The sequence below is a fragment of the Schistocerca gregaria genome, chromosome 2, assembly GCF_023897955.1.
Source record: "Schistocerca gregaria isolate iqSchGreg1 chromosome 2, iqSchGreg1.2, whole genome shotgun sequence".
In the NCBI taxonomy this organism is placed as follows: Eukaryota; Metazoa; Arthropoda; class Insecta; order Orthoptera; family Acrididae; genus Schistocerca; species Schistocerca gregaria.
Genome location: NC_064921.1, coordinates 522,732,533 through 522,756,107, shown reverse-complemented (window position 1 = coordinate 522,756,107; position 23,575 = coordinate 522,732,533).

The following is a 23,575-nucleotide window of genomic DNA, read 5'->3' as shown; positions in this document are numbered from 1 at the left end:
ATGCTTTGACGAAAACAGACCAGTCAAAAAAATGGTTGCTCACTGTATTGTCTACACTGTCTCTATGAGAGTGACAAGTAGGGGTATTTAATAATACATCTGTATGCTAACAATGAGAAGCGCAACTGTCATGAAATATTATTTAGTCAGTTTTATTTGAAAAAATGGTTCAAATGGATCTGAGCACTATGGGACTTAACATCTGAGGTCATCAGTCCCCTAGAACTTATAACTACTTAAACCTAACTGATCTAAGGATATCACACACATCCATGCATGAGGCAGGATTCAAACCTGCAACTGTAGCAGTCGCGCAGTTCCGGACCGAAGTGCCTAGAACCTCGCAGTCGCGTGGTTCCGGACTGAAGCGCCTAGAACCAGTCAACTCTAACAACAAGAACCAAACTAAGCAATCACATTACTGAGATTTCAGTATAGTTAGGGTGACAAAACAAGTGCTATAACCAGCCAGGTAGAAAAGTTAGGTAAAGACTGAAAAATGCAGTGGGAAGGGTAACCGAAAGAGAATCCACATTGTAAGATAGGACTGAAAGTGACTGAAGTAGAAGACTCTTGACAAGAGATTTTCGCTTTAGACAATAAAAATGAGTGAAATTGAAAGTAGCAATACTCAGAACCTAGGTTACATTAAAACTTTAAATGATAAAATCAAATAGGTAAAGATGGATATTTCAAAAGCAGATGAAGACTACAAAACAAATGTATCTGCATTACTTGCCCATATTGTTAATGTCCAAAAACAAGTACAATTATTACAAGATGTCTGTTCAAAAATATTGTATAAAAATGGATGTAGTAAATGGTCTAGTATGTCTGTGAAAAGTTTCCCTGGAGATGGGCAATTTCACCCTTTAGATTTCACGCTACACTGAAATCATAATATGCTTCCTGGGATGAGTGATAATTTAAAGATTAGAGTTACAAAAAGATTTCTTGAGAGAAAAGCTTTATCTTGGGCCAATCAACTCAGCTGTCAAACTTTGACACTGAAGAGTCTGAGACAGCGTTCATAAAAAAAATTTTGTCTGAGGCAGAGCAGGCTTGAATTAAAAGTGGTTTTATAATGGCCCACTCTATACTGAGCAGAAAGGCAGATGAAGGAATTCTGTAGAGCCCAATTAGAGAGATTAGGTCATTTGAGTGAACCTTTTGATGAGTTAACTCAAACTGATGCATTAAAGAAGAGGCTACTGAAAGGATACAGTGGGTCATGGTTTATGGACCTGATGATTCTGCTGACCAATTCTTAAAGCATGGTTTTGTTTATGGTGCAAACATTCCTAATGCATGAAGATAAATTAAAGTATTTATTTGAGAAGACATATAGACAAAACTCGTACTATGAGAGACCAGACTGGGGAAATAACAATGTTAACAACAATCATAATAATAACCAAGATAGAGGTGGCAGCAATAATTACAGGAATTATCACCCAGAGAGAGATCAGTTATGGGATAACCCAAAATACAATTTAGACAGAAATGGTAACTGAATATTTCAAAATAGAGGCAGACAGTGGCAACTTACAATCAGCCCCTAAACAACCTTTTAGACCTATTGATGGGAAGAATGGCCAGGCAAACTAATAACCTCTCCATTGGCAGTCCACAATGTGAGAGGCTTATGGAAATGTTAATGTAGAGACCATTTATAGTGGCCATTGGTCACTGACTAACAATTAAGTTAGAACTGTGGCAATGACAGTGCAATAGATGTATTTAAAATGAATACAGTTACCATTGATGAAGAGCATTGGAATAACTTTTGAGAAGAGCACTTAGACAATCAAACACCACATTGTAGGCATAATAATACAAGGACAAGTCAATTATTATCCACAAAGTAGTTATAAAATGTTATTGTAATCAAATAGGAAACTTAAAACAACATCATTTTTTGACATGGTCTCTTAGCTTTTCAATGCACTTGTTTCATCGTTGTACAAGCTTCCTGATGCCTTCATAAAAGAAGGTTCTCGGTTAAGCTGTGAGCCAGGAATGCACCGTTTCTTTCACTGCTTAGTCTGAGGCAAATTGATGGCCCTTAATGCCTGTTTGATGGGCCAAACAAGTGAAACAAGTAATAGTCAGAAGGGGCAAGATCAGAACTATATGGAGGATGATCCAGTACCTCAGATTTGAGTTTCTGGAGGGTTTCAGCAGTGTGGGCAGCAGTATGCAGATGGGTATTGTCGTGCTACAACACAACACCTTTTGACAACAATTCTCAGTGTTTGCTTCGAATTGCACGCTTTAGCCTGGCATATGCATCTCACTGTAACATACACTGTTTATTGTTGTGCCCCTTTCCCGATAATGTTCCACTACTGGACCTTGTGCTTCCAAACAAACCTTAAGCATCTGTATCCATTCCACACTCTGTCATTTACTCTCTGGCTCGTTATGATGGATCTATGTTTCGTCACCAGTAATGATCCTGTCAAAGAAGTTGTCCCCTTCGTTACCATAGCAATCAATTTACTTTTTTTGGGACCCACCTTGCACAAACCTTATAAAAGCCAACTTTTTTATGGATGATTTCATAGGCAGAGACGTGACTAATTTGCAGACGATGTGCCACTTCATCAGTAGTTAATCATCTTTCTAAGAGAATTATTTCACGTGAACGCTCAATTGTTTCTTCATTTGCAGCGGTAAACGGTCGTCCGGCTCCTTCATCGTGTGTAACACTTGTGCGACCATTTCGGAATTTTCCAATCCAGTCGTACACACTCCATTGTGGCAAAACAGTCCCCGTACTATACCATAAGTCTTCGACGAATTTCGGCCGGATATGCCTTCCGACCACACAACAGAGATCACTGAACGTTGCTCTTCTTTGGTACAAATAGACAGCAGAGCACCTATGATTAACAGCACGGCATCGATAACGAAACTAACCTATACTCCATTCAGCGAAACAAGAGACATACTGTGAACACGGCAAGGCGCGTGACCACAGCGCTGCCATCGAGAGGTGTACAAGGCAGGAGCGTCAGAAATTAGAAAGAAAAAAAAATGAAAGTCGTGTTTTTTATAATTTGGCACCCGAACATGATGAAGTGATCCGAGAACTATTTTCCGACACCTCTTTTTACATTACATTAAAATTTATTGTGATTGAAAAAGAGAAATATTTAAGTTTTCAGGAAAAGTTGTTTTTTCGCGTTACTCTATATTTATCACGCCATATCTCCTAAACTGTGTGTCGCACAGCAAAATAATTTTATAATTGCCTTCAGTACTATATGTTGATGACGTCTGCAAATTTTCTGCCCAATAGAGTCAGTAATAGTGAAGTAATTAATTAAATCTCACGTCTGATGCAGAACTTTTACCAAATCATCATCCGAAATATAGTACGCGACAAACTTTTCTCTTTTAAATTTTTTTGTGGGGGTGTGAGCGAGAAAAGTTTCAGAAAGGTTTGAATTTAATTTTGTAGTTTGTTTGAATGCAATGGGTGCAACCGTTTGTCCTTTATGAGCGATGCATTGTGCGGTTCGCAGGCGCGGCGCTCAATCAGTGTGGCCGCCTCAGTTGCAGGTGTGAGCTCGTTAGTGGATGTTGTACAGCGGCGATTTCAGGATATCGTAAGTTCATCGGTAAAGACGCTTGAAAGACTAGTTGTTGATTATTAGACTAACTATATGTGTTTGTATTAACGCTGAGCATTCACTGTTTATGTGCGCATCCAATAGCATCCCATGGTTTCTTATTTTATTTATTCACTTATTTCATTAACATCACATTCGGCTGTCCTCATTATGTCATCCACGGATTCAGCGAGCGAGGTCGACATGTCAGTTCTGAGTCCACCAAAGAAGCGAGCAAAGAAGAAATCATTAAGTTCTTCTGAGAAGCACATGGTGCCTAATGTGTATAAAACGGAACTGTTACATCCAGAGCAGTCGATAAGTGACATTGTTTCGAAAACAGCAGCAGCTACAGGTGTTGGAAGTTCTTCAGTGTATCGTGTGATAAGTGAGTACAAGGCCACACACTCTGTGAAGTCTCCCAAGAAAGGAAAATTACAACAGAATCTTTCTGAAAGTGTTGATGACTTTGATAGAAATGCGATACGAAGGAAAGTACACGATTTTTTTTCATCGTAGCAGATTGCCAACAACTGACAAAGTGCTTACAGTCGTGAACGAAGATGCTGATCTGGGTAATTTTCGGAAAACTACATTTTATAAGTTATTGAGAGAAACTAATTTCAAATATGTCCCGCGTGGGCGCGATAGCATGCTAATAGACAGGGATGACATCATTTTATGGAGGCGGCGTTATCTTCAAACCATTAAACGGTTGAGCAATGAAGGCAGACCCATTTACTATTTGGACGTACGTGGGTGAGCACAGGACATACCCGAAGTTACGTCTGGGTAGATGACACTATAAATTCCTCAAAACAAGCGTTTCTGTCCGCATTATCCACCGGAAACAAGGGCCCATGAGGTAAAGGGAAACGTCTGATTATCGCACACATTAGCAGCAAAGGAGGGTTTGTCAAAGGATGTTTGTGGACTTTCAAATCCAAGAAAAGTGGAGATTATCATGAAGAGATGTACACCAAAACCTTTGAGAAGTGGTTTCAAGATGTTCTTCCTCGGCTTCGGGTAAATGCACTTATTGTTCTTGATAACGCGTTGTACCATTCTCGGAGAAAAGAAAAAGTTTCCAATACGAATTCCAATAAGCACGAAATATCAGAGTGGCTAAAATCTAAAAACATCGATTTCGAAGACGGTTTGTTGAAGAAGGAACTTTTAGATACAGTTAAGAATCACATAACAGTGCACAACAAATTCGCAATAGATGAAATGGCGAAGAATGCAGGGAAAACTGTTCTCAGAATTCCTCCATACCACTGTGAATTAAACGCCATCGAGTTAGTGTGGGCCAGAATCAAAGGCTATGTTGCAGCGAAAATCAAAACATACAAAATGCCGTAAGTTAAAGTACTGCTAGAAGAAGCAGTAAGAACAGTGACTGCACAGGACTGGAACAAGTGCGTCCTCCATGTCGTAGAAAAACTGGAAACTCAAATGTGGAAATTAGACTGCATTATAGAGGAGAGAGAGGAGCGGTTTGTTATAAACCTCAATGAAAACAGTTCAAGTTCGACAGAGTTAACCTTGTTTCGTCCTTTAGCATTATTATTACTGGTATTTTTATTAAAATTAACAATTAATTGTGTTTGAATGGAGCGTTTTGTTAGCAACCTGAATGAAAATAAATCTGCTTCGACAGAATGAACTCAGTTTAACATTATTTTACCATTATTGTTAAATTCATTTCGTACATTGTTGCCTAGGTTTCTCACGGTCCGCTGTGACAGCTAGGCAGCGAGTCGAACGCCGCCAGCTGCAAAGCGTGCGCCAAGGATTTTCCACACCCCTACGTATCAGGTGAACACAGAATGCTCTCTCTGGAAACGAGCATAGTCGCTCACGTGACACTGTTTATGTTTCGTCCCACGTCTCGGTGAATAGACTTTAGTAGCTTGAAAACTGCAAAGATATAACAACAAACAAAGCATGCTTCATCAATGTAAAATGACAGTACTACTAAAATAAACAAAAATATAACTAAATTGCGGATAATAATTGGCTGACCCTCACAGTTAATACAATGCCTAATGTATCCACTATTACAATTCGGAAGAAATTAAACGGACATTATGATCAGTAATTTGTGATCGTCATTTTTATCTGTTTTCCGCCATTCCCTTATTTGCTCTAAGTTACATACGCCCACGAATTATTTGTGAGTCGCTAAGGAAACGCAGATGATTTATTTCAGTAATGAGTGGGATGCCTGATGTTCTTGACGCTTCTTCGGCGGATTCTCTCACATGGAAAAATCTAATTCCATACTTATACAGCATAGAAACTTGTTGTCACAAATATGGAGTACTATTGGATGAGGAAAGGAGGGACTGTGTAGACTGTGGTGGTGCGAAAACTTCGTAAGAAGAGTTTTGTGGCGCCGATGAGGGCGACACCATGATCGATCTAAGTATCGTCTTTGAACTAAGCTAAACATTATCTTTGTGCAGTTCTGCCATTCAGTTCTGTGTAAGCCTTATTTGTGTAAAGAGTTGAATAAATGAACTTCTGTAAAATGGGAGTGTTGTTTGGTGAAACCGACCCGAACTTCGTCTTCACTGGTGACCCCGAGTTGTAACTGTGTCTGCGGCCTCCGTGTTGGTTATTTTCATGTGTATTACATCAACACAACATTCGAACAATGACTTCGGCCCAACGCCTAATGCTGGATTTTGTGATCGCCATGCATAGTGTTGCAATGTACATCCACCAGGACTGCAACACAATACCTCTCACTCGACGATTACGCCGATTTCGCCAGACGTTTTCGAGCCTGCAACAATAAATGAGGTTAGGAGTGTGCATGACTCCGGCTAGCAAACGCCTTTGTTCCCCCCACATGTGCCCTCCCTCATCGACTGTGCAGTTACCTCTTACGGATCTCCGTGCTGTGTGGGACCAATACCGATTTCTGCAAATGCTTCGTTGGACAACCTGCCACCGCCAGGACAACGATTTGCTATGCCACAATACGTACCGTACCACGCAGATACCTGCCATATGGCCAGAAATGCTTCGTTCACAGGTCAACTTCCTCAGCATCTGACCACGCCCACGCCTGCCTGGGTTCAGCATCAGCACATGCCTTCCTAATTTGATACCTCGGACTGCAACACGAACAATAACTTGTTATCTGTGCCTGACCTCCGCCTCCATCCCACTGCTACGCCTCAGTGTTTTGCTCCACGACATTCACATTATCCACACACCGTTTTGAGTGGGGTGACTATGAACAGTGAACATTCTCACATTCCGTCCTATGTTCGACATCATTTCCGACACTGTGCTTCTAGACAGCCCGCATCTCCACAGCCTTCCTGCAACTCAGGTGGATCTGGCTCTGATCAAACATCGAGCTTTCCACGAATTAAAACATTGAACTTTTTCTCACCTGTCGCCCATTCGCCGGCTCCAGTCGAGCTTCTGCTACCGATCTCAGCACATCTCGGTGCCTCATCTGCATCAGTCTTCCACGACACATCTATTCAACCACACCAACAACGTGTTGTTCTTCCGAAACCACAATCGACACATTATGGTGTCTCACCCGTGTCGGCCTTCCATGTCGTGACAGATTACACTCAACCACAACGTGTCACCTTCATGCTGCCACCTGGGCAGCCGTCGTTGCCACATCCCCTGGAGGCACACTCTCCTGGAATACTACAGCAACAACAGCTTGATTCAGGCAGTGCCCAGATGAACTCAACTCAACCTGTTCTCCCGAACATTCTACAACACTTACCAACGCTGCTGCCGTTTAATCCTGACAGGCCAAGAACCTCGTTCAAAATTGTGGACGAAATGTTCGACCATTACAAACTCGACGAGTCAACCAGGTTTCTGTGCCTCATCACCCACCTGCACGACCAGGAGGACTTGATTGCTGACCTGGTCGATGCCTGGGACTCATCTACCCGGTGCACTGTAGCCAAAGAGACAGTTCTGCATCAGCTTGGATGCTCAACTGAGGCAGCAATACGGCAAGTGCTCCACATCAAGCAACTAGGCAATGACAAACCTGCCCAGCTCTGGAGACGGCTACGTGCCCTGGTCAGTGTCGATCTGTTCTCTGACACAGCTCTCCTTGCCATATGGTCAGATAAACTATCACCTCACATCTGCTTTGCCCTGGCTCAAAGGCCTCCTGAACCTGTCGAGCAAAGAATGACGTTTGCTGACAAGCTACACGATGCATCACTGCTCCATTTCGTCAGCCACTGCCTACCTGACAAGTCTCAGGTTCAGGCTAAATCGCCCTGTGGCCAGACGCGGCCGGGGCCATACTGTGTCGACTGTTCCGCTCGCTCCAGGAAACAGTAAACAAGCAACTGGGACATCAACAGCTCTTCCCGCAGTCACGCCCCCTCCTGCAATTGAACCTGCTGTGGCCACCAAACCTCAGCCACCGCTACTGGCAATGAACTTTCCGCAGGAAATGCAACCACACTACCCGTACTGTTACTTCCACACACCGTTTGGTGAGGTGGCACGGAACTGCAGATCACCCTGTTATTTCCCAAACGCCAATCACAGGTAGGTTTGGGTGCCGCCTCCTGCGCACAACATGACAGGCACCCCCCCCCCCCCCCCCAATGCCCCATTCTGTCTGGGAACGACCAGATAATTGTGGACGACTTTACATTACAGACATTTCATCAGGACACCTTTTCCTAGTGGACACAGGCGCCAATGTTTCACTGCTGCCCCTGTCCTTATCGTCGTCGAACATCCGCCCTCATCATACTTCACTGCAAGCCATGAATTCCACTAAACTTCAATGCTCCAGTTCAACCTCACACGTCATCTCACTCTCCACAAACTGCAAACTTGATTGGACTTTTTTAGTGTGCAATATGAGGAACCTATACTAGGCACTGACTTCTTGCAACACCACAAACTTTCACCGGACCTAGTGCGAAACACCGTGTTTCATCACCCATCCAGGACTCGCTTCCCCTGTGCTCCATCGAGCAACCCACCCCATGACACATTGGTCTGGGCTCATCTCATCTGTACATGCTTGTCTCTGTCGACGACGTTACAAGAAACCACTCATAAGTGCCTTGAAAACGTCGCTCGCCTACGCAAGGAAAACTGCAAGCTCTCCCTCCGCCTCCACGAAACACAGCTCCAGCTTTGTCCCGAGTGCCTCTCCGACCTTAAAAAGCAGATTTCTGAACTTCTAAGCTTTGGCGTCATTGAACCCTCTGCCAGTAGCTGGTCTACGCCCATTCAGGCACCACTGACAGACACCTTGACAGGCACCAAGACTTCTGGATCTCGGCCTATTCCATGGACCCCTGCTATGACTGCCTCTTTCACTTCCCTCAAAAATCTTGCCGAGGCCTGCACCATCGCGCATCCTCATCCCAATGCGCAGCTTTTCATCACCACAGATGCGAGCAATAGTGCCATCGGCGCTGTCCTTAACCAGACAGTCGATGGCCAAACTTCGCCTCTGCAATTCTTCTCGCACAAGCTCACCAATGCACAATGGAGATATTCTGCGTTTGACAAGGAGTTGCTCGCGTCTACGAAGCGATAAAGTATTTAAGACTGACATTGAGGGACGCACTTTCTGTGTTTGTAACAGACCACAAACCCTTGGCTGCGGCCATTACAAACCTGCCAGCTGACCCACCTCCTCACCGTTTCAGATACATGGGCTTCATATTTCAGTTCACCACTGATGTCAGACACATAAAGGGTGCTGACAATATAGTTGCTGATTTCCTTTCACGAGTCGACGCCGTTCATTAGCTGTTAGACCTCTCTGCCTAACCTCCAAGCCACTGACGAAGACACACAAAACCTGATTTCAGGCTCTACCTCTTCACTACACTTCGTCTGCACCACCTTCACTGGCATTTCTGGTGAGATCTGGGGCGACGACAGTATGGGCACGTTATGCCCCCTCATCCCAACCATGCTCCGTCGAGGTATCTTCAATGCACTGCATAATTTAGCCCACCCCGGCGTTTGTGTGTCCGCGCGTCTCGTAGCGGAGCGCTTTGTGTGGAGGAATGTAAACAAGGACTGCCAGCAATGGGCACACTCCTGTGTCACGTGCCAATGCTGCAAAGTACACAAGCACACTCCCCCCCCCCCTCGGTGCCTTTTCGATCCCTCCTGGGCGTTTCCAGCATATTCATATTGACATTGTTGGCCCTCTCCCCCCCTCTAACGGCTTTCATTATGTTCTCTCGTCTATTGAGTGAACAACTCACAATTCGCAACTCGCTGGGTCAAGGCTGTCCGCCTTCCCAATATCACGGCAGAAACTGTTGCTTGAGCTTTTGTTGAATCATGGGTATCGCGTTTAGGATGTCCAGCTATCATAACGACTGACCAGGGCAGACAATTTGAGTCAGTCCTGTTCTACAAGATTTGTAACATTTGCGGCATCCAGCGCATCCATACCACAGCATATCATCCGCAAAGTAACGGGTTAGTTGAGCGCTGGCACCGCACTTTCAAGGCGGTTCTTTGATGCCGCGACTCTCTATGGATGGAGTCCCTTCCCCTTGTGCTACTTGGCATTCGTGTGATCTATAAGGAAGACCTCGAGTGCACAATAGCCGAGTTTATATACAGCCAGAACATTGTTCTCCCTGGCGAACGTGTGAGCCCTTCTCTCGCTCAGTCTGACTTATATTCCTTTGTGGACCGCATCAGATGCCACTTCGTCAACCTCCACATCCCTCCACCAACCAGCCATTCCCGCCCTAAGGTTCAGGTCCCGAAATCTCTGGACAACTTCAAGTACGTAATGCTCCAAGATAACACTGTCTGTGCTCCCCTCCGATCTCCATACACCGGCCCGTACCTAGTTCTCCGTTACTCAGCCAACACCTATGACATCCAGATAAAAGATTCAGCTGATACAGTCTCTCTCAACAGACTTAAGCCTGCTCATGTCAAGCCCACTTCTACCCATCTTCAGACCACGACCAAGCCACTCAGCCACTCACTGTCGTGCCTCATGACACTCCGACCACTCCCTCCATGTCGGACTTACACACTCGGTCGCGTAACTTCCAGCTCCAATCGTCGAGCTCTTCTCTACTCCGGTCTCACGCACTCCGTCGAGTGATCACATTCTCCTCACTTCGACCTTACCTACGACCACGCCCTCACCACCGGGCCTTCGCTGGTCCCTTTAACCTCTCCCCCTTCACCTGCCTCGCCCTGTCGAGGTTTCTCACCCCCCCCCCCCCCCATCTTGAACGTGCCCTCACTCGAGAGTTGATTGTGCCTGTTCCCCTGGGCATAATCCACAACATCGCTATTTGAGGAAACACTGTTTGTTGAGTGTTTCCCTTCATCCAGTGCTCATGACACAACCTCCGCCATTCCCTGCCACTTGGTGAAATGTGTTCCCTTCTTGCCCGATGTCGACCTGGACATGGTTCGTGTGTTCGCCACTCCCACTGGAGACGTCGTTGTCACTCCGTTCCTCCCATAAACCACCGGCCTAGCTGTTGCTGCTTGACCAGCACACCCAGTATGATGCCCAGCACGTTTCAACGACTTCCAGGTTTGGTGGCCGGACCTTCCGTCACGACATCTACCCACTCAGCTACCCAATGACACTGTTGAGCTGACGCTGGTTCGGCTCCCGTGGACCACCCCTCCCCTCCGGCCTCTCAAGAGTACTCCGTACTGCTGGGGGTGGGGCCTCTATTTGGTGCCGATGAGGTCGACACCAGTATCGATCTAAGTATTGTCTTTGAACTAAGCTAAACATTATCTTTGTGCAGTTCTGCCAATCTGTTCTGTGTAAGCCTTGTTTGTGTAAAGAGGTGAATAAATGAACTACTGTAAAATGGGAGTGTTGTTTGGCGAAACCGACCCGAACTTCCTCCTCAGTTTCAATGCTGATATATCATTACAATTTCATTGCAGACAGTGTGGAAAATGAATAAGTATCAGGAAGAATAAATGGTTTGACTCTTCCAGATTATCCATCCAGACCAGCATAATTCTTCTATCTTGCTGGATTTGAGACTACACCTTGCAAGCAACAGCATCGGAAACTGACTTATCTGACAATATTGTGTGCAACTGTTTCATGTTTTGCAGAGAAGTGTGTTATGTGGTAGTGATGAACAACAGTGTACCTGTTGGTGAACGAGTAATGTTGTTAAAGTGGTAGAATCTCTCATACAAGAAGGAAGAACCAGAGGATGACCTTCAAAGAGTGAAATCGATCATATCTGGGTATTCAGTGGAATACAATGAGAAACCTGGAAGTGTTTCGTTGTCACAGTATTGTCCAGAGACAAGGTCACTTCAGTGCATCTAATAAAGCACTTCATACTGCCTGGTAGTAAAGTCATTACAGATGGATTTCAGTCCTGCAAAACACTCAAAGCAAAATGATTTAACCACGAGTTCGTCAACCACTCTGTAGAGTTTGTGTCTTCAGATGACCCCAGTGTGCACATGCAGAACATCGAGCAGCTATGGAAATCTGCGAAGTTTTCCATTAAAAGAGAAGGGCGTCCAAGACAGAGAGACGAACTATATTTGTTTCAGTATCTCTATTTCCACAACTTGCATTTGCAGGGAAGAGTTAATGTATGTGACACTATCCATGTTTTTGTGTGATATTGGCAGAGTTTACCTTGGCTATGGCAAGAAGGGAATTGTTCCCATATCGTACATATCATTTGGACTTTCACATGACAACACCGACAACGAACAATATAAGTGGCTCTGAGCACTATGGGACTTAACATCTGAGGTCATCAGTTCAAACAATGTAAGTCATCTCCTCTGTAACTACAAGTATTTTTGTAATGCTGTTCTTTTGTTCTGACCACCATAAACATACTCATAACACCCGCCACCAGAGTCGCATGATCGATTTACAATCGCACGTTCGATATAGATCGCTTGGACCCCGCGACTTCAATAGGCGATCATTCTTGTAAATTACCTAAAAACATATGAGATAATCTTAATCAAACCTTAATCTTAAATATAATTTGTCTCAAATGATTCTCTCCCCATTCATATTTGTTTATTTACTTAATAGTGTATCCTTCCCTAAAATTTCAGTTCCACCATTTTAAAATGAAAATTGCTGCTCACTTATAAAAGACTGATTTGTATTCTTGAATTCCTTTAATAGTATGTTCACAAAATATTTACTTATTGTGGCCTACTGCAAACACATACCCAACGTTGAAGAGGGTTCTACATACACAATTTCAGAATTTTATTTCTCAGCTTAGCAATACAACAGGAGAAATATTTTTTACTCATGGATAAAATCCCACTCTGTCAGTCATTTCCAGTACTAAACAGATAAAAAAAATTACACATGTTAGAGGTGTGAATAAAAAACACACCTTCAGTTACAACTTTTCGCGTTTTATAAAGAGCACAATGCATTTCGGACCATGTGGGTCCATCATCAGGTGTAATTTGACTTAATACATGCTTTATTTATTTCTCTTGAATGGGGTGAAATGCATACTCCTGTCATGAAAATGTTTGATGTTAGTTTACGAATTTCACTAGTAAAACATGCAAAATATTTTTTAGTTCATGCCTCCAGTGTATTGAATACAGTCATGTTTGAACCCAGGAAATATGGATATAATTTTTAAAAAAATATGGATGTGGTTAGGATGATCTGGATTCTGTAGCTGAAAAGGTTTCACTGTTGTAGGACAAAAGCCTTATACATGGGAAAATCAATCTGATGAGGATTCTCGACTCAAATTAAAGCAAATAAGAATGAAGAAAATGGAAGGAAACACTGCACACCAGGAAGAGTCAAGATACTAATGCCACAGCCTCCAGAAACCAATGACTCTGAAAAAACAGTATGGAACACCTGTTGAAAATTCCTCTGTATCAATAGAACCACCAGCAAAATACTGTACTGATCAAAGTACCATACAGAACACCCAAATTTTAGTACCACTTTGTTAGTCATCAGTTTGAACATCACATTTTACATGTTTATATTTTCAAAATATTGCCTTATGTTTTTCAGCACAAGTACATGTTCACTAAAGAAACCATCAAAGTTGGGGGGAGGGGGAGGAATTTTCCTGATTAGTACATCAACAACCAAGGTAGTGACATACAGTCTTAACTTAAATCAGGACCAAATTTGTTAAAATTCTGTTAATAGTGGAATACGAATGCAGTTCTAAAGTGCGATTCTAAAACTTTTTGCATGTATTGATCCCTGCACTTCATTATCAGACCAGAATTTAAGCAACAATTTTCACCAGATGTGGTATCAGTAAGTTTGATTGACAGTTTCTCAATATGATCTGTAATGATGACATGTGCTTAGTGATGTAGTAGACAAATTAGTCTTTTCCAGTTAATGACAAGCCTACCATGACAAACTTCATAATAAAACAATACCACTCAACAGCAAAGCATAATGATCCTCAATCTAGTAATGAAAAAAAGAGGGATCTGGTGCAGGGAGAAGGAGGGATTGCAGAGTAGGGGTGGGGTACCGTAAAGTGCTGGTTGTGGGAGCATACAGGGACATCGTGCGGACAGGGTAGTAAAGCCAGATGCAGTTGTGAGGTTAGATGGTGGATGAGGGAGGAGGGAGAAGAGAGCAGAAAAGGACAGAAGTAAAAAGACTGTGGGTGCACTGTTAAAGTACAAGGCTGTGTAGTGCTGTAATGGGAACAGGGAAGGGAATAGGTGGGTGGAGGACAATGACTACAGAAGGCTGAGGCCAACGGTTATTAGAACATTGGATGACGTCAGCAGGATGGATCCAGATGGCACAGGCTGCAAAGCAGTCGTTGAAGTGAGGGATCTTGTATTGGGCAGCATGCTCAGCAACTGACTGGCTCAGCTGTTTCTAGGCCACAGTTTACTGGTGGCCATTATGACGACAGACAGCTTGTTTGTCATGCCCGTATAGAAGATAGCACAGTGTTTGTAGCTTAGCTTTTAGATTACATGCACCTTCTTTCAGAGGTACATCTGCCTATGATGGGATGGGTGATGATTGTGACTGGATTGAAGTACGTGATGGTGGAAGAATGTATGGGACAGTTCTTGCATATAGGTCTATTACAGGGACATGAGACATAAGGCAAGGTTTTGGGAACAGGGAAGGAGTAGGAATTGATGAGGATATTGTTTAGGTTCGGTGGGCAGTGGACTACCACTGTGTGACAAGTGGGAAGGATGTTGGGTAGGACATTCCTCATTACAGGGCACAATGAGAAGTAGTCGAAACCCTGGTGAGGAAGATGATTCGGTTGCTTCAGTCCTGGATGGTAGCGAGTTATGAGGAGAATGCTCCTTTGAGACCACACAGTGTGGGCAGGTGGTGGGTGACTGGAGAGATGAGGCACAGGAGATCTGTCCCTGTACAAGGTTGGGAGGGTAATTTTGGTCTTTGAATGCCTCAGTAAGAACCATGACTGCTTACCACAAGTGGGTAGGCTGTATGGAAGAGTGCTTTTGGCATGTAATGGATGGCAGCTATCGAAGTGGAGATTTTTTGGTGGTTGGTGGGTTTGATATGGACAAAGGTACTGATTTAGTCATCTTTGAGATGGAAGTCAGCATCGAAGAAGGTAGCTTCCTCGAGGAGAACCAGGTGAAGTGAATGGGGGAGAAGGTTGTGGCAAATAAGCTCTTTATTTCCTCTCGTTTTGCCATCTGCCTCCTCAAATTCATTTTACTTAATTACCATTAACATGCATGAGTATAATCTGCATTTCCATAAAAACAGAGAGATTCGTCCTCAGTCTTAAGGAATATAGCACCAAGTCTAATTTTGTGCTTTGTTTTAAATAAAATAGAAAGAAACTTCCACATGGGAAAAATATATTAAAAACAAAGATTCCAAGACTTACCAAGCGGGAAAGCGCCGGCAGACATGCACAATGAACTAAACACACACACAGAATTACTAGCTTTCACAACCGATGGTTGCTTCTTCAGGAGAGAGGGAAGGAGAGGGACAGACGAAAGGATGTGGGTTTTAAGGGAGAGGGTAAGGAGTCATTCCAATCCCGGGAGCGGAAAGACTTCCCTTAGGGGGAAAAAAGGACAGGTGCGCGCACACACACACACACACACACACACACACACACACACACACACATATCAATCCGCACATACACAGACACAAGCAGACATATTTAAAGGCAAAGAGTAAGGGCAGAGATGTCAGTCGAGGCGGAAGTACAGAGGCAAAGAAGTTGTTGAAAGACAGGTGAGGTATGAGCGGCGGCAACTTGAAATTAGCGGAGGTTGAGGCCTGGTGGATAACGAGAAGAGAGGATATACTGAAGGGCGAGTTCCCATCTCCGGAGTTCGGATAGGTTGGTGTTGGTGGGAAGTATCCAGATAACTCGGACGGTGTAACACTGCGCCAAGATGTGCTGGCCGTGCACCAAGGCATGTTTAGCCACAGGGTGATCCTCATTACCAACAAACACTGTCTGCCTGTGTCCATTCATGCGAATGGACAGTTTGTTACTGGTCATTCCCACATAGAAAGCGTCACAGTGTAGGCAGGTCAGTTGGTAAATCACGTGGGTGCTTTCACACGTGGCTCTCCCTTTGATCGTGTACACCTTCCGGGTTACAGGACTGGAGTAGGTGGTGGTGGGAGGGTGCATAGGACAGGTTTTACACCGGGGGCGGTTGCAAGGGTAGGAGCCAGAGGGTAGGGAAGGTGGTTTGGGGATTTCATAGGGATGAACCAAGAGGTTACGAAGGTTAGGTGGACGGCGGAAAGACACTCTTGGTGGAGTGGGGAGGATTTCATGAAGGATGGATCTCATTTCGGGGCAGGATTTTAGGAAGTCGTATCCCTGCTGGAGAGCCACATTCAGAGTCTGATCCAGTCCCGGGAAGTATCCTGTCACAAGTGGGGCACTTTTGGGGTTCTTCTGTGAGAGGTTCTGGGTTTGAGGGGATGAGGAAGTGGCTCTGGTTATCTGCTTCTGTACCAGGTCGGGAGGGTAGTTGCGGGATGCGAAAGCTGTTTTCAGGTTGTTGGTGTAATGGTCGAGGGATTCAGGACTGGAGCAGATTCGTTTGCCACGAAGGCCTAGGCTGTAGGGAAGGGACCGTTTGATGTGGAATGGGTGGCAGCTGTCATAATGGAGGTACTGTTGCTTGTTGGTGGGTTTGCTTTGTTTTGTGTATATAATTAATTTCCTAATTAATTTTGACCATTCCTAGTTAATACATTTTGTTATATAGTGAAATTAGTAGTTCTTTCGTGACTTAGAATCTATTGTTGACTTATAAACAAATATAAATGATGACTAATTATAAACATTTGGAAGAAGAACTACCTGGATTCTTAAAGTATTTATTTGGCTGTATTCAAAAACATATTAGCAAAGCCAACCCTTAATTAATTCAAAAATAATTAGCAGGTTTGTCAGATGCATTGTTTTACAACTATATCTGTTAATTTCATTATTTAAACAAATAATTCGGCCTAACCTTTGTAGTAGAAGTAACTGTTTAAAAGGAGGAATTTTTTGATGTATTCAGTTAATTATTCTGTCAGAGACAGCAAAGGACTTGGAAGAGCAGTTGAATGGAATGGATAGTGTATTGAAAGGAGGATATAAGATGAACATCAACAAAAGCAAAATGAGGATAATGGAATGTAGTCGAATTAAGTCGGGGGCTGCTGAGGGAATTAGATTAGGATATGAGACACTTAAAGTAGTAAAGGAGATTTGCTATTTGGGGAGCAAAATAACTGATGATGGTCGAAGTAGAGAGGATATAAAATGTAGACTGGCAATGGGAAAGAAAGCGTTTCTGAAGAAGAGAAATTTGTTAACATCGAGTATAGATTTAAGTGTCAGGAAGTCATTTCTGAAAGTATTTGTATGGAGTGTAGCCATGTATGGAAGTGAAACATGGACGATAAATAGTTAGCACAAGAAGAGAATAGAAGCTTTCGAAATGTGGTGCTACAGAAGAATGCTGAAGATTAGATGGGTAGATCACATAACTAATGAGGAAGTATTGAATAGGATTGGGGAGAAGAGAAGTTTGTGGCACAACTTGACCAGAAGAAGGGATCGGTTGGTAGGACATGTTCTGAGGCATCAAGGGATCACCAATTTAGTATTGGAGGGCAGTGTGGAGGGTAAAAATCGTAGAGGGAGACCAAGAGATGAATACACTAAGCAGATTCAGAAGGATGTAGGTTGCAGTGGGTACTGGGAGATGAAGCAGCTTGCACAGGATAGAGTAGCATGGAGAGCTGCATCAAACCAGTCTCAGGACTGAAGACCACAAAAACAACAGCATTCAGTTAATTGAATGAATTATGTTTTAATTGTAATTTCTGTAATGTAAACATTGAACAATATGTAGTTTCAGTGTCATATTATTGTAAGGATATATAAAGGACGGAATTTTTGTGCTGAGAGACTCAGTCCAGTGCCTATTTCCAGGGGGGAATTACTGTATGTACTGTTTCAAGCAGCAACAATGCATCAAGTTAACAGTGGAATTGGTGTAACACAAATAGGCCACGTGGTACATCAAGTACTGAGGATGTCTGTTCAATTTATTTTAGAAGTAGTGTCACACATACTTTATGATTCTGCAAGAACTACAAACTGTGTGGTTAGGTTTTTACTGCTCATAGATATCCAAGAGCAAATTATTGTAGCAGTATGTTGATGTTTGCCTGCAACCTAATAATGAGGCTTATCAATATTTACCAATAGTGAACTCACCATATAACTGTAATATTGGGGGGTTGTGAACAGTGAAATTAAAGAACCGTGACAAGCAACTGAGCAACTGTCAGCTACATCATTTACAGTAGTCAGTATTGAACTTCCATCCCACATCCAGTATATCAATGCAGTACATCAACACCGAGTACTATCAATGAAGAAATAAAACAGGTGAATGTCACAAGATGTTGAGGTTCTGGGGGAATGTAGACAGGGTGCAATCACCCTCAGTCCATATCATAAAGATGTAATCAGTGAATCTCTACCAAGTGAGGGGTTTGGGATTCTGGCTGGTTAGGAAGGATTCATCTACATGGTCCATGAATAGGTTGTCATAGGACAGTGCCGTGCAGGTGCCTTATACCATACTACATATTTGTTTGTAGGTGACGTCTTTGAATGTAAAATAATTGTGGATAAGGATGTAGTTGATCAACAAGGAAGGAGGTTGTAGGTTTGGGATCTGACAGGCACTAGGAAAGGTAGTGTTCAATACCAACAAGGCCATGGGTGTTAGGGATGCTGGTGTAAACGGAAGTGGCATCAATAGTAATGGGCAGGGCAATACATGGTAAAGGAACAGGAACTGATCGGGTCTGTGGAGGTAATGGTTGGTATCTTTTATATAGGAGGGTGGGTTGTGGGTAACAGGCTGAAGGTGTTGGTCTACAAGAGAAGAGATTCTTTCAGTGGGGGCACAGTAACCTGCCACAATTGCATGTCCTGCGTGGTTGGGTTCATGGGCTTCAGGAAGCATGCAGAAGGCAGGAGAGCAGGGAGTGGTAGGGGTCACAAGAGGTACAGCCTCAGGGTAGTGGTTCTGGAGTGAGACTAAGGATTTGCAGAGTGACAAGAGATCCTATTGGATTTCCAGAATGGGGTCACTTTGGCTGGGTTTGTAGATGGACAAGTATGATAGCTGGCAGAGTCCTTTCGCCACGTTATCTTTGTGGTTCAAAACCACAGTGGTGTAACCCTTGTCAAGTAAGAATTTTAAGATCGGGATCAGTTTTTAAGTGGTGGATTGCAAATCTTTCTGCAGATGTAATGTTATCATGCATGTTGATGGATGTGGGGAGAGCTAGTGAGGTAAGGTTCAAGGTTAACAAATTCTGGAAAGTTTACAGGGACTGATTCGGGACAGTGGGAATGGATTACGGTTGGATGGATGAGTGAAATGAGTCGTATAGAGTTCAACATTGGTTTTGGGTTGAGACTGATTGGTAGGGTTGGTGGCAGAAAAGTGTTTTTACTGCAGTGACCCACACCAGCTCTACACAGCCTTCTATTCTGTGAATACACCCACAGTTTTTTTACTTCTCTCCTTTCCTGCTCCCTCCACAGCCCACTGTGTAACCTCCCATCTGCACCTAGCTGCCCTGCACTCTCCCCACCACGTCTCTGTCTGCTTCCGCCAGCAGCACTTTGCCGTCCCCCACCACTACCCCACTAACACTCCCCAGTCTTTTTGTTCACCTATCTGCAACTCAGCATCTCCCCTGTATGGCGAGTAACAATCTACCCTTTTTGATAATGTCATTATTACATCATGGATTTTGTATTGTTTGGTTTTGCCTAATGACTTTTCTTCTATCTCATAAACCAGTGCTGTTTTTGTTTATTACTATTTTCTAATACATTACTTTGTTCAGTACCCATACACTTCTTTTTCTTCTTTCCTGTAGTTTTCAAATTGCTCCGACTTACAAGCTACACTGTACCAGCCATCTCATCCGCGCATAGCACATGGCTACATGATCACACTGATTGTTGGTGCAGCATTTTATGTCACACATTACTCTTACCGATTACATTAATCTTAGGCCTTCAAGTTGATCACTCTTCTTGTAACACTCTTACACATAGGGTGTTATTCAAAAGTTTCAAGACTTAGCTCAGAACTAGAAATTTATTGGACTTTTAAGTACAGCAGACTAAAATTCTTTAAAATATGATCCTTCAGCAAAAACACAGCGCTGGCAGTGCGCCTTCCATTGTTCGTAGCCCTTCTGGAAGGCCTCGGGCATCATGCTGTCACGGGCTCTCGTCAAAGCCTGTTGGATGGTGTCTATGGAGATGTATCGCTTCCCTTTTACGCCTGTCTTGAGTCGTTGGAAGAGGAAAAAGTCACTTGGAGCCAAGTTGCGGCCATAGGGTGGCTGCAGCAGTGTTGTCACATTGAACTAGACCAAAACTTCAGCGGCGGCTCGCAACATGTGAGTGGGCACGTTGTCGTGGTGGAGAATCCAATCGCTCTTCATTGCCAGGCAGATACGGCTAACTCGATCCCTCAAGTGGCAGAGCACTCCAGTGTGAAAGTCACCTGTGACAGTTTGTCCATGAGCAACAAACTTCTTGTGAATCACTTTTTTTTTTAAAAAAAAAAAAAAAAAAAAAAAAAAAAGAAGAAAAGAAAAACAGCCATCAGTGTGCACTTCACACACGACTTGCTCATGTGAGCTTTCTTGGACTTCGGCGAGGAAGCACTATACCATTCTGAGCTTTGACACTGCGACTCAGGATCGTACTTGTAGACCCAGGCCTCATCACCAGTAACCACTTTCTCCAGAAGGTTTGAATTAACACTGAACTGCTGGATCATTTCCTGGCAAACAGTCATGCACCGTTTCTTCTGATCCACTGACAAAACTTTTGGCACCAGTTTGGCACACACTTTTTGCATCATCAAATTCTCCACACCATACTCTGACGGAGTCCCAGTTCATCAGCAATTAATCTAGTACTAAGACAATTGTCACTGTTTAAAAGTTCCCGCTCTCTCTCCACATTTTGATCCATTTGGCTTGATTCTGGCCTCCCAGAGCGGTCGTCGTCTTCAACATTCCTGCAGCCATCTTTGAAACATTTGTGCCACATGAAAACCATTGCAAGGGACATGGCTTCTTCCTTAGAGGCCTCTTGAATCATACCAAGTCTCGGTGGCAGTTTTGTTCAGTCGCACACAAAACCGTTCCCACATTGTTGCCTGGCTTATGGAATCCACCCCAAATGGTCTTACTATTAAATTACCTTGTCTCCAGCTGCAACCCCTCCTTCCAAAATGACCTCCATCTGTTTGCATTCTGCCAGCCCTTAACCTACACCAACCTAGTCCTGCAAAACCATTTAAATCAGGGCAAGACCTCCTTGCAGTACTTTCTGTCCTTCCATAAAATTCTCCTACTGTCCAGTTCCAAATTCCTGTATCCAGTATCTCTCACTGAAACTCTTACCCTCTGGGAAGTAGAGCAGTATGCTCAATGTCACCTCAAAAAACTCTCCAATCTGTTCCTCACCCACTCTTGCTTGGACAACCACTATCTACCACCTCTACAACAGCCTCCAAACCTCCACCACATCCCCTCATAACTGACAAACCCTGCCTAACATACTTAGCAAATTTACCACACCCTGAAACTCACTCCCACCACCGTACAGATTCCAGAACCTAAACAGACGTGAAACACTATCATAAACCTTTCCTCCAAAAGTCTTAGTCCCACAGAAATATCAGTCCTTTCCAAATGCCTTACCTTTTGTCCTGCTCCCAAATTCAATCATACTGGACTTGTTCAAGATCTCTCCTTCTCCCAGTTCTTACAGAGGAAACACATTTTCACCACCAACCTTACCAATGAAATTCAACCCAAAACCAATGTGGAACCCTGCCTGACACAGTTAACCCCCTCTATCCAACCATGATATTCCCCCACTGCTACCAAATCAGTCTATGTTAACTTTCCAGAGTTTTTTAACCTTGAACCTTGCCTCACCATCATTCCCAATATCCCTCAACACATAAGCTAACATTGCGTCTGCAGAAAGAATCACAATCTACCATCTAAAAATTGATCCTGACCTTATAATCCTACATGCTGACAAAGGCTATGGTTTTGTACCACAAAGATTACTTGGTGCTCTCAGATTTGTCCACCTACAAACTCACCCACAGTGACACCTTTCCAGAAATACAACAGGATCTCCTGTCTCTATGAAAAGTCTTAGGCCCACCCCAGATCCATTTCCCAAAATATCTCTCTCTCTCTCTCTCATGACCCCTATCACTCTCCGCACTTCCACCTTCTGTGTGCTTCTTGTAGTCCATAAATCCTGTTACTCACAACCCGCTCTCCTTTACGAAAGATACCAACCATTTCCTCCACTGACTCTCCCAGTTCGTAGTCCTTGAACATGTGTTGCCCTGCTCATCAGTATTGATGCCACCTCCTTTTACACTAACATCCCTAATGCCCATGGCCTTGTTGCTACTGAACTCTATCAATGCCGTAAGGATTCCAGACCACAACCTTTTGCCTAGTCACCATGACCTCATCCACAATAATTACTTCACCTTTGGAGGCATCTCCTACATACAAATCTATGGTAGGACACAGGGCACCATCCTGTACCAGCCTGTTCATGCGCCATCTGGAGAAATCCTTTCTAACCACCAAAAATCCCAAATCCTCACATGCTTTAGATTCACTGATTACATATTCCTGATGTGAATCGAGGGTGAGGACAACTCACCCACATTCCTCCAGAACCTCAACACCACCTCCCCCATTTTCCTCATCTTGTCCTGATCCCAACAAGGCATCTTCCTCAATGTTGACCTCCACCTAAAAATGGCTAGATCAGTACCTCTGTCAATATCAAACCTACCAACCACCAACAGTACCGCCACTTAAAACAGCTGCCATCCGTTCTATACCAAGAAGTCTCTTCCACAGTCTTGCCACCCACAGTCATCACAAATGTAGTGACAAACAGTCCCTCTTGACATATACCAGGGGTCTCAGTGTGACCCTTGAGCCGATTTGTCAGTCCACCACAGTGATTTGAACTCCTCCCCTCCCATCAACTCTTAGCACACTGTACTGGGGGGCTTGGTCTGCTTGAGGAGAGGGCAGTTCTGATTAGTGGTCAGGCACAGGGCCTATGGTGGTACATGGGGGTAATGTGTGCACTGTGGACTTCAATTACAGAATCACATGGAGACCTGTTGCTGTGACTCTGACCTTTCACTAGCACTATGTACTTCTGACAGCTTATTGCGGAATTGTGTCGACTCAGTAGGGAATGTTCCACTATTAGGAGATGCGATCAGCCAATGTAATTTTTTAAAGTTCATTGCAGAATTTGTGCCTGCTGTATAAAGAGTGTTCCATTATTATGTGTTCACCAAAGTTGTGTGGTTGCTGGCAG